The following is a 12,527-nucleotide window of genomic DNA, read 5'->3' as shown; positions in this document are numbered from 1 at the left end:
GAGTGAATAAAGTAGAAGTTACTGTTAACAAATATTGAGATGGAAGGAAATAACGTAAATTAAGGCCAGGTGGGTGGCGAGAACCAAGGACTTGTTGTAGTGCTATTATCCACCTGCGGAGTTCTGAGAAACTGGTGTCTGGGGGAAGAATCCAGATAGTGCATGTGATGAAACAGGCACCAAGGTCACAACCGTCATGTTGTACAGAATGCTGTGCAACAGGATATTATGTGTTGCCTGTATACACCCTCTGCCTATGCCCATTCATCCTGACTGATAACTGGGTGGTAGTCACACCAATGTAAAAAGCCGAACGGTGTTTACATAACAGCTGGTATATGACATGTCGTTTCACAGGTGGCTCTCCCTTTGATAGTATATGTTTTGTCAGTTACAGGGCTGGAATAGATGGTAGTAAAGGGTGCATAGGGCAAGTCTTGCAACGGGGATGGTCACAGGGATAGGAGCCATAGGGTAGGCAGGGGAGTCCAGAAGGAGCATAGGGTCTGACAAGGATGGTGCAGAGAATAGGAAGGCGACGAAAAGCTATTCTCGGTGTGGTGGGCAAAATCTGACAGGATGGATCTCATTCTCTTCAAAAGCTACTTCATTCCTTGTGAATTTTGTTTTTCCTGTTTTTTTCTTTTTTCCCGTATCTGCAACATTTTTTGCTTTGGACTGAATAACTTTGTTAGATAATTGTGTCTGCTCTCTTTCAGGTTTAATTACCATTGTCAAAAAATATTAAACTTGTTGCTTATAATATGAATTAGGATTGATTTGATTTTAACAGGGAAGCTAAAACAGCTTAGGTCTAACCCACCACTGTCCACACCAAAACTAAGTTTATTGTGCGGTATCACTCCCTGTATATCTAGTAAAGCCAACCAATGCCCTTAAATAGTGCAAGGAGTCTGTCTACCAGTTTTTTGTTAGACACAATTTCTTCAGGCCTAGTTGTCCCGAAGATTCTGTATTTTTTACTCTCCAGTGCCATGCATTCGAAGATTAGGTGTGATGCAGTTTCTTCACCCTCATCACAGTTCCTACATTTAGGGTCCTCTTCTGTTATACCCATTGTGTGTAGGTGTTTTTTGAAATTCCCATGGCCGGTCATCAGTCCAGTCATGAGTTTGATCTCTTTCCTGTTCAATCCCAGGATTACAGAGCTTCTTGGGCATCATTACCTTACCACGTTTTTGTTTATGGACCTTGGTCCCATATTCTACGTGCTGTTTCCTAAGCCAGTTCTGTAGTTCTAATTTGATCATAGCCTTGGTGATTGTCAGGACAGGTTCCAGTCCAATAAATGGAGTTGTTGTCCCCATCCTAGCCAATCTGTCGGTTTGTTCATTGCCACAGATCCCTGAGTGGCCAGGGACCCACACTAGGTGTACCCTATTCCTTCCCCCCCAGGCTCCACCAGAGCCCTGTGGCATTCTGCAACAATCTTAAGTCTTGTTGCAGGAGCTGCCAATGATTTCAGGGCTGCCTGGCTGTCTGCATAGATGTAGATGCTATGATCTTTGTAGCACCTACGCATATTCTCCTCGACACACATGCCTTGATTGCAGTAATTTCAGCTTGGAATACTGAGGCCAGTTTTCCTAGGGAGATGATGTCCTCCAGTCTTGACTGAACCCCGTACACCCTTGCCCCAATGCCTTGGTCTATTTTTGACCCATCAGTGAACCAAACGATGTCCCATGTAAGGTATCAAACTGTTTTTTCCCACTGCTCCCTGCTTCCAGTTATTATATTGTAAGGCTTGTCGAAGCAGTTGGGAGTTGTTATATATTCAGCAGGCATTTCCCCAGCCATTCCTATATTTACCTCACTCACTATGTTAGCGTGTGATTTTGGATATCCGAATGAGACCCAGTTTTTGCCAGTTTTAAGTGTGTGTGCCCCAGCTGCTGCCTCCATCTTGACCCAAAGGTGTAGTGGGGGCATGTCCAGCATGGCTTCCATTCCAGCAGTTGATGTGCTGCTAATTCCACCTGCTGTGGCTAAGCTGGCCAATCTCTGCACTTTAGCAAGCTCCTTAGCTGCAACCCGCTGTTCTACCTTCTTCCATCACACAACGGCCCCGTAAGAAATCCTAGGTCTGACTACAGTGGTGTATATCCAATGCGTACCCCTTGGGCTTAGGCCCCAGTTTTTGCCACAAGGTCTTCTAGTACTCACTAGAGTACTTTTTGCCTTGGAGCAGATACTCTTAATATGAGGAGTCCACGTTAGTTTCTCATCTAAGGTTACCCCCTAGAGATTTCACCATCTCCTTCACAGGTAGAGTTTCATGGAAGAGCTTTAGATTGCAACTTGAGTGTTGAATATCTCTCTTCATAAATGACACCACAACAGTCTTCTTAAGATTAACCCTCAGATCATGTTTAATGCACCAATTTTGCACAATGTCCAAACCTCTATGTGCCATATTTCTAACTGTCTCAGCAAATTTGCCAAGTATTACTATGATAAGGTCACCTGCGTATACTTGGCAGAAGCATTGTGTAGAATTTAATTCCTCAATGAGTCCGTTCACCACTAGATTTCGCAATAGAGGGACAAAACTCCCCCTTGTGGGCAGCCTCTAGTGGTGTTAATTGCCATATTTTCATTCATCATGGTGGACTCTACCTTCCTTCGACTAAGCATGACGCTAGTCCACCTACATGTAGTGGTCCCCAGGTCATGCACCTCTGTTGCCCGTACCATGGAATCGAAGGTCGTGTTACTGAAGGCCCCCTTGATATCCAGGAAGATGCAGAGGACTATTTCTTGTAAGTGAAGTGCTTTCTCCACCTTCCCAAAGAGTTGGAGAGCTGTCTCACATGATTTACCTGGTTGATATGCGTGTTAGTTTGAATGTAGAGGGGCCCTACTTAGCCTCCTCTCCCCATCATATACATTAACCCCATCATATAAATTAACCAGTTTTTCCAATGTTTTGAGAATGGAAGAGGACAGACTGATTGGTCTCATATCCTTAGCCTTGGTATGATCAGTTCTCCCTGGCTTTTGAATGAAGACAACCTCCAAGCATTGGGAATGATTCCTACTCCTAGGCTAACCCTGAATAGCCTGCATAGAACTCTTATGAGCTTCTCTCCTGCATGATGTAGGAGAGATGGAAAAATTCGATCTGAGCCAGGTGACTTGAATGGTTGGAATGTTCCCACCACCTGTTGGATTTTATTAAAGTTCACACACTCCTTGGCCGATTCCCAGTCCTCTTAGAGTGCCTGAGAATCATTGTCTCTCTGGGATCACATTCAGGTCTGTGTTGTCTGGCAGAGCATATTGAGGAAAGGGAGTTTTGAGGAGCAGTTTCAGCATCTCATGTGCTGTTTCTGTATATTCCCCATCCTCCTTCCTCAACATACCTCCTGGATTGGTTGGTCTCTAGTGAGAATCTTTCAAGTCTGGCTTGTGCAGCCGTGCTCTCTACTTCCTCAGAGAATGCCTTCCAGGCTGCCTTCTTTGCTTGTTTGATTGCAAGATTGTAGGTGACAAGGACCTCACGATATTTAGTCCATTGTCCTTTACTAAACAGTCTTTGTACCTGTTTTCTTTGAGTTTCCAAGTTAATGTTCCACTAAGGTGCACTCCTATTTGTGCACTTCTTGGTGATTATGCAGTTGTCCTGATATGAGGCCACTTTGGCAGAGGTAATAGCCTCTGCTACTTCCTCAAATTCTACTGGATTCCTTATCGAGGTTTTAACTTCCTATAAGCCTAAATCAAGGTCTCTCCTATTTGTCTCCCAGTCTGTTTTCTGGGATTCCTATAGGTCATGGTCTGGTCTGATTCCCATTTCAACCTTGAATTTAATGTACATGTGGTCAGATGAGGATGGCTCCAACACCACATGCCATTGTTTGACATAACTGCCCATCATCATGGAACTAAAGTTTATGTCAGTTATTTCTTCCCTTCTGCTATTCCTGAATGTAGGTTCATTACCCCTATTCAGGCCCTCCAAGTTGTTAGACAAGAGATTCAAGAATGTACTCACCTCTACTGTTGGTGTCCTTGCTGCCCCACACTAGGTTGTGGGCATTAGCATCACATCCAACCATCAGTTGGTCTCCTTGCCAATGGCAAAAGGGGAGGAGAGCTGTCTTTGTAAGGAAGGTATGCTGAGGCCAAAACAATTTCCCTCGTGAAACCTTCCTCACATTGCTGCATTGTAATGGTTACTAAGTCGCTAGAGCAGAAATCCATCATTGGTGTGAAAGAAATTCCATTTCTTACATAGATGCATGTTCTGGAGTTTCTTAGGTTTCTAGCATAAATCAGTTTACCTCCAGTGCCACCGAGGCCCGATACACCCCCTTTATATAACTAGGGTTCTTGTATCAGGGCCACATCCACTTCCTACTTCACCAGGCAGCGACTCAGGGCAGCAAAGGCCCCTTTACTGTGCTGCAGATTATTTTGCAGCACCTCCAGTCTCTGTTTTGCTGACATTTTTGAGGTCTTTGAGAACCCTGATGGTGAACTGCAAGAAACCTAAAAGCAATTTCAGGTCCTGCTCCCGCATCGCCTTCATGGACTTCTCTCTGACCTCCACTTCCAAGGTTCGTCTTTCTGTTGCGACCTTCTGGTTGATCACTCTCCAATCTTCTGTTGAGACTTTTGGGTTCTGGGCCCCTATTTTCCTGAACAGAGTCTTAGGAGAGACTTCATTAAGGATCTTTGGTACCCATATTGATATCTTTGCAGTCTTAAGAAGCTCTGCTGCTGTCTTAACCAGCAGCTTCGCATCTTCCCATGGGGATATCATGGGCACCTTGTCCTTGAGCGATTCCACTGTGTGCACCCCCTCACAGACAAAAATAAGGGCACCGTGACCTCCTGAAGTTGGGTCCTGGGCCAGAGTCATCCCCAATCTTTCCGAAGAGGGCCATCTGCACCAATTCCTCCTGCTGCGAGGTGATGGCCACCAGTGGATAGCCTCCCTAGCCATCCTAAAAATCGAGACTGCAGTACTATGTCTGTTTCACTATTTCTTGCATCAGTTTTTTCTGGACTCGCTTATCCAGGGAGGAGGGAGTCTTTGATTCCTCCCTTATCTGCTTGCTACCTGTCTTTGACATAGTGGGGAGTTGTGTATCCCCTTCAACCTGAGACAGTTTCTTCCTGGGGGTCTTAGGTTCAAGTCCCTTTAATTCCCTCCACTTGTCTTTAGGAAGCCATTCTTTCCCTTCCTTTTTCCTCTGTTCCCTGAGTAATTTCCTCCTCTGGGCCCCAGACAAGCCTTTGATCTTTATCTGGTCTAGCTTCTTGGTTACAGTTCCCACTTCTGGCTCAGGTCTAGACCCTGATTCAGTAGTTGGAATGCCTCCCATCGGTACTGACCCTGATGTCTTGATATCTGAGGTCTCAATTTGCCCCTCAGTTTGTTTTTCTTTGCTTTCTTTAGTTGTGTCCATATTGGTCCCACGAGATTTGGGGATGTACAAGGTCCACACCACAAATACCCCGTGCAGTGTAAGGCTACTTACTCAGGGAGGTTGCCTGGTATGTCTGAAGCTCCATTTACGACACATCTTCCCATGTGACACCCCTTGGCATGGATCGCATCACACCTTGGGTGTGATCAGGGAGTTAGGTAGGACTAGGAGTGGATAGGGACAATGAGACATTGTGCGACACTCTGTCTGATCCATCGCGAGAGGCCTTTTGGCAGTAGGTCCTCTACCTTCGGCATAGACCTCAGCTTGATGCGGATGCGCAAGCCTCTCCACCCGCACGGACAGTACTTTGTCAAGGTGGTGTCCCCCAGAGAGGACGAATTAGGATAGATTGCTACTCATCACAGAGATGGGCATTGAGGGGCAGACAGGTGCCCAGAGACCACAGTGGCATCTCTCTCTCTCTCTCTCTCTCTCTCTCTCTCTCTCTCTCTCTCTCTCTCTCTCTCTCTCTCGTGTGTGTGTGTGTGTGTGTGTGTGTGTGTGTGTGTGTTCTTTCAGTATCTGGAGCGATCTGTAACTGATCGTGTAATCTGGCTTTAATTGTACTTTTAATTTTCCTGTCCGACTGTCAGTGCTTCATTTATGATGTAATGAGTAGCAATTGATACTAATTCATATTATTTTTAATCCATTCCAGATTTTCCATTGTTTGTCCTTGTTGCTTACCTGGAAAATGGTATACTTTTGTCTTTTTAAATAAATTCTCATAATCTACATTCATGATAAGTTTGTTTATTTCTAAATTTGTCTCTATTTTCTCTGTTCGCTTGCCATTCAAAATTGGCTTAACACAGTTTCTTTGTCTGTTTCAATTTTAGTTGTATCTGGCACTTGCCAATGGCATATTCTTCAGATATCCTACTCTTTAGCTACAAAATTTTTATTTTTATTTTTTTTTTTTTTTTTTTTTTTTTTTTTTTTTTTTGTGCAAATTATTGAGTCTAAAGAAAGGTTTGTGAAATTGGAATAGTAGTGAAATAACATCAAACTGGATATAGTAGGGTAATCAGTGGTTCAGTGAAAAAATGGAGGCCAAGTAGAATGAAATGATCCAAGTAGAATTAAAAATCAGAATATATGTTTTAATACAAAGGAGCAAATCAGAGTGGAAATTTAGGTGTCAGCTGTATCATAAACAAGAAATTAAAGACAGTTCTGTAAATACTGATGAAACCTCTAGCATAATAGGAAGCCTTGTTTTAAAAATAAAGTTATTCCATGGAATTCATCAAAGTCTGTGCTCAAATGGGCTTGCATTGTCATGGGATGTACAAGTCGTCTAAAGAGAGTTAAAGAAAGTGACAAGTGCCTGAAAATTCTGTAACAAGATGAAATGGTAGTAGTATATCTTATTGACAATGTAAGGGAAAAAACTAGTTGGGTGTATTCTAGAAATGAAAAGTTAAAGATTAGTGGTGTTTGCCGAGAAGAATAATAATTCCTTTTGTCTTGACATCTCTTTCCAGAAAAATAAATAAATAAAATTGGTAGCTATATACTCCTCCTATAATTGATTGTCGTCATTGACCCCATGTGTGTCGTGTGCTACAATAATGTTATTTATGCTGGTTTGTGGTAAGGACTGCTTCATTGCCACTTCTGATAAAGGCTGCTTTGGCACCAATAGTTGCTGTAGGGTGAACAGTTGTAAGAGATGACCATAGGTCAGGGAGGCCAAGCACATCTGTCTTGACATTTACCACGTCAAAGGGTTGATTAAATCCAGTAGTTACATTCCTGTGAGGCAGATCACTTAGAAACTCAACATCTCCCTCATTAATGTAAGGAGTATTGAGCACAGCACTTTACTCTGTTTAAAGATCACTGCATGTTACAAATCAGTTGAAGTTGAATACAGCGGATCTTGAATCACACAGATGGAGAAACGTGATTATAGTGCATCCCTCCCCCCCCCCCCCAACCAAACGATGTTGATGAGAAAGTGCTTGCCACACGAAATGTAAGTAAAAACAAATATAGGCATGAAAACATCGCGACAAACTAAATTACATTCTAGAAGATAGGTTAACTCCCAGCAAAAAACTTTCTCATCAACATCGTTTGGTTGCAGGTGACAAGCTACCTGCAGTAATTAACACACAAGTGATCTGGAAAATTCATGCTCACCAAATGTAAAGGTATTTACAAAAAGAAACAATCTATTGTTTGAACTAAACATCCACTTCATTTCATAATCATTTAGCAAAAATGTTCACGTTACAGAATAAATAAAAACAAAAAATGTTTGGGTACTGAGAAAAAACGGTGTTTTGCATAACTGACGGACGTCACATCCAACAGCGCATTTTAATGTGTTACGTAGTTTGGGCCAAGGTAAAGAGGAAGGATTTCAGAATCACAGGGGTAGAGAAAGTATACTGCAGACTGGCGTAGTTGAAGAAACACTTCATGAAATCTCATTATATAGATTTCCTAAATTGATACTTTGTGGGTCTACTGTTTTATTACTGGAGGTGCCCAGCAGATATTGTAATTGTGGCCGCATATGTGCATTACACATTTCTTTTGCTGTTAATGAAATAAGGTAACAGTTATCTTGTAGATACTATTTATTCAACAGGCATAGAGAGTTGGCAGTGCAGTGTACTGTCAACAGCACTCGCTCTTTTCATTTATGTTGCAAATACTTTCAATATTGTTACATAGCCACTATACATTCTCTGCAGTATCAGTAGCTGTCTACCTTGTCACACAAATATCTTCCTGGTAGTGTCTTTCAGGAACATGCTTCAATCACTTTTCTGTTTTTTTCATATTTACTCAATATCAGACACCTATTGCTTTGCATAATTTCTACCAATTTGTCATTTACTCTTCCTCCTCCTTCTTCTTCTGCTTTGTCTTCTTCTTCTGCTTTGTCTTCTTCTTCTTCTGCTTTGTCTTCTTCTTCTTCTTCTGCTTTGTCTTCTTCTTCTTCTTCTTCTTCTGCTTTGTCTTCTTCTTCTTCTTCTTCTTCTGCTTTGTCTTCTTCTTCTTCTTCTTCTTCTTCTGCTTTGTCTTATTCTTCTTCTTCTTCTGCTTTGTCTTATTCTTCTTCTTCTTCTGCTTTGTCTTCTTCTTCTTCTGCTTTGTCTTCTTCTTCTTCTGCTTTGTCTTCTTCTTCTTCTGCTTTGTCTTCTTCTTCTTCTTCTTCTTCTGCTTTGTCTTCTTCTAACTGTATAGCACATGGGTGAATAATACATTGAAAGCTGTGCCACTGGAATTCTGCAGCAGTTCATCAAACAGAGTATGACCATATTATAAATTAAAATCTAGCATACTTTGGGAATTTTGAGTTATTCCCTCTCATATTTTCTCGGTATGATTGATTATGTGCTCCCGGCATTCAGCTGAGCAGTTGTTTCCATTTTATACATACTATTTTGATAACCAGCTTAGCCTTCTTGTGGTGCTGTGAGTTACTGATGTGTGTACTCACTGCCTGGACTCCAGCCAGATTGAAATGAAATATGATAAGAGTAGTATTGTGGTATAAATACCAAGTTTCTGGGACTGCTTAGTTGAGCAGCCTATTGAAATACAGATATTGGAAAACCTGATAAACAGGGACTGAGGTTTCATTTTTAAATAAGGCTCTGAGATATGGCACTAATTTTTTTAGGATCTCACTGGCCATCACATCTGCCAGAACTGGAAATTGCTGGAGAAAATGTTCATTTCATAGAATGCCAGTATGGACTGTGAAACCCAAAGGAGAATCAAAGGACATTTTGTTCCGCAAGAGTTGATCTTATGGTCATCTATAAATAGTGGCATGAGACTAACAGTATTTCAATTTGGTTGCAGTTCAGACAGTGAGTGCACGTAATAGCATAACTCACAGCAACTGAAGATGGTTATTGAGTTGGTCAATGAAATTTTGTGCAAAAAAAAAGAAAAAATGAAACAGTAACACTGACATACACAGAGAAGTACTACATTAGTTTTAAGATAACATTTCTGAATCATTTAAGAACTGTGAAAAACTGAATGCAAGAAGTATTTTGAAGTGTCATACACTGATCAACCAGAACATTATGATCACTAAACTGCTTCAGATATAAACTCGTCCTGGTGTTAGCAGTGACACTTGACTAGGAATGACTGCTAGTCATACATGCACGGTACATGTAGTATCAGTGAGCGTGCTGTTCGTGAATGATGAATGTGTGCAATCTGAGTTTGACAGAGGGCAGATTGTGATGGTCCAGAGGCTTGGCATGAGCATTTCGGAAACTACACGACTTGTCGAGTGTTCCAGGAGTGATGTGGTGAGTGTCTAAAACACATGGCGAAACCAAGATGAAACCATGTTCAGATAGTGTGGGGTTGGGCTGCCACCCTTCATCACAAATATCTGATGTCGTAGGCTGGTCAGACTAGTGAAACAGGACATGTGGCGAACTAACATAAAAATTTAATGCTGGGCAGAGTGCAAGTGTGTCTGAGCACACAATGCACCTAACTCTCCTAATGATGAGCCTCTGCAGCTGATAACCCACGCATCTACAGATGTTAGCACCTCAACATCGGGAACTATGAATGAAATGGGTACATGACCATCAGCATTGGATGCTGGCACAGTGGCAGCACATTCCATAATCTGATGAATCCTGATACATTTTTCATCATGCTGATGGGTGTGTGTGAATCCATTGTCTTCCAGGAGAACAGCTCCTTGACACCTGCGTTGTGCGATGGAGAACCATTAGCAGCAGCTCCGTTGTGCTCTGGGGAACATTCACGTGGGCATCCATGGCTCCAGAGGAGCTCGTGCAAGGCACCATGATGGCCTAGGAGTATCGTACGCTGGTTGCAGACCCCATGCATACTCTCATGACGATCATGTTTCCCAATGGCAGTGGCATTTTTCAATGAGATAATGCACCATATCATGAGGCCAGGAGTGTAATGGACCAGTTCGAGGAACTCAGAGGTGGGTTCCAATTGCTGTGCTGGTCTTCCAACAAGCCAGATCTGAATCCAAACAAACACATCTAGAATGGGATTGAACACGGTGTCAGAAATCATCACCCCACCCACCCTCCCTCCCTCCCTGGAATTTACAGGAATTAGGTGGCTTGCATTTGCAGCTGTGGTGCTGGCCTCTTCCAGCAACCTACAAAGGACTCATTGCTTTCATGCCATGTTGCATCGCCACTGTTATCCGTGCCAGGTTTGGACATACCTACTATTAGGTACGTGGTCATAACGTTCTGGCTAATCAGTGTATGGTGGTTCTAGTGTATGCTAAGTTTGATGCTGCAAGACTCTGTTCTACATGGGTGACTTGATACGTAATGTAATGATGTCTCAAAGATACATAAATACTAATGAGCACCCTGTGTTGCCCATATATGTATTTATTCCAACCTTCTATAAGTCCATCTCCTCCCACCCCCTTCACTCTCAATGTTATCACCTTTCGCCTATAGGAGGTTGGTGGCTCTTACCCCACAGTATTTCTTTCCAGAAAGTAAGTAGTATATGGGCCAAGTTTGCTTGAGATCAGTTGAGGGGTATAGGTGGTGCTTTTTTACCCTTAACTTTGCCCATGCCCACACATCTCACATAATTTCGCATATATTTAACATATTTCACACATATTTGTATTCGTAGTTCACATGTATCTGTAGTGAATTATGCTATGCAGTTTCCTTTTCAAGCATCTCAATGTTCATGACATCATACCTCCTGAACTGTGTGTTGTACAATGATATAATTTTGTAGTTACATTCAATGGCTTATTTGGATACTGATAGTGAAATGTTTTTTGAATGGAGTTAGTAGTAAAGAAGCAATAAATTTAAATGTTGTGTATGATGTGACAGTTTCTCACGCATCTGTGTTTGGACTCATTATCTCCAGATTAGTGTGCCATAAAATGATATAATTTTGTAGGTACATTCAGTGGCATACGTGGATACTGTCTGCAAAATGTGTTGTAAGTGCAGTTACCAGTAAAGGAATAATAAATTAAAACAACATTCTTGATACAGTAGTTTTACTGTGTGGACAGCAAATATGTAGTGAGTGATAAACTTTCTTCCTTTCATCATTATGTGGGGGCTGTCAGGGAGAAAAAGTTTCGTAAAGGTTTGAAATTATGTGTAAAATGTGTTGCAAGTCATTAAGACCACTCATTCTCAACTACTGGACAAATGAAGCCTAAGTATTCATGCATTTTGGGCTCGCTTCTTTTTCACACCCACCCCTTTGATAGGTAGGTAGTTCTTACCCTTTCCATGCAGTAAGAGATACATGTACAAAGTTTGGTTGAATTCAGTCCACTGGTTTAGGAGGAGATGTGCAACACACATATATCCAATTTTATAATATGTGCGGATCCTGTGGAAATCAACTTCAATATCTAGACAGAAGAAATGATAAAAGCTTTCAAATGCTGTCTGTAGATGGAGGAAACTGTACTATTGTTACTTGAGATAAAAGTTCATGATAGAGACATTGTCAGACACGTTGTGACAATTGAAGGGCAGGATGTAATGTAGTTTTTCTGTTGCTGCAGTTTGCAGTTCTTCACCAGCCAGTGGAAGTTTATGGAGCGAGTGTAACGTGATGAAAACAGGTGCAATTTGATATAGCAAGAACAGAAAAGAGCTGTCAGGGTGGCCAGGCACGGCCACATCAGATGACAGAGGGTTGATTCAAGATGATTGCCATGTCAATGTGAAGCAGACTGCACAGAAACATAACGTCTCCATTGATTGTGTGATGGATACCATGAATAACATATTGGACTACTGGGAGAAGTGTTCTGTCTGAGTAATGTGGCAACCCTATGATGATAACAAGTGGGGTTCCCTCTCTTAATTTACTCCAGTATCAGGCACAGAGTTTTCCATTTCTGCTGTCTTACAGAAGACTTATTACTTTACATTTTGAACTACCCTTGTAAGATGGCTGTAATAGAGTAGGACATAAAATGGCAAAACCTCTAAAATAATCAGTCAAAATGTAAGAAGGCATGTCCCTTTCATTGGTTCTTGTACATTTTACATTCTGAAACTTATGTGGCCTTTGTAA

General features: G+C 41.8%; 1 protein-coding gene across 5 annotated transcripts in view; it reads left to right on the top strand.

Moving 5' to 3' along the window:
* Positions 1 to 12,527, top strand: part of LOC126475247 (inositol polyphosphate-5-phosphatase A) — a 327,646-nt gene that overhangs the window by 102,241 nt on the left and 212,878 nt on the right. The window lies entirely within an intron of this gene.

The sequence above is a fragment of the Schistocerca serialis genome, chromosome 4 (assembly GCF_023864345.2).
Source record: "Schistocerca serialis cubense isolate TAMUIC-IGC-003099 chromosome 4, iqSchSeri2.2, whole genome shotgun sequence".
NCBI lineage: Eukaryota > Metazoa > Arthropoda > Insecta > Orthoptera > Acrididae > Schistocerca > Schistocerca serialis.
The sequence above is the reverse complement of the archived record's forward strand: the minus strand, read 5'-3'. Positions and strand labels throughout refer to the sequence as shown.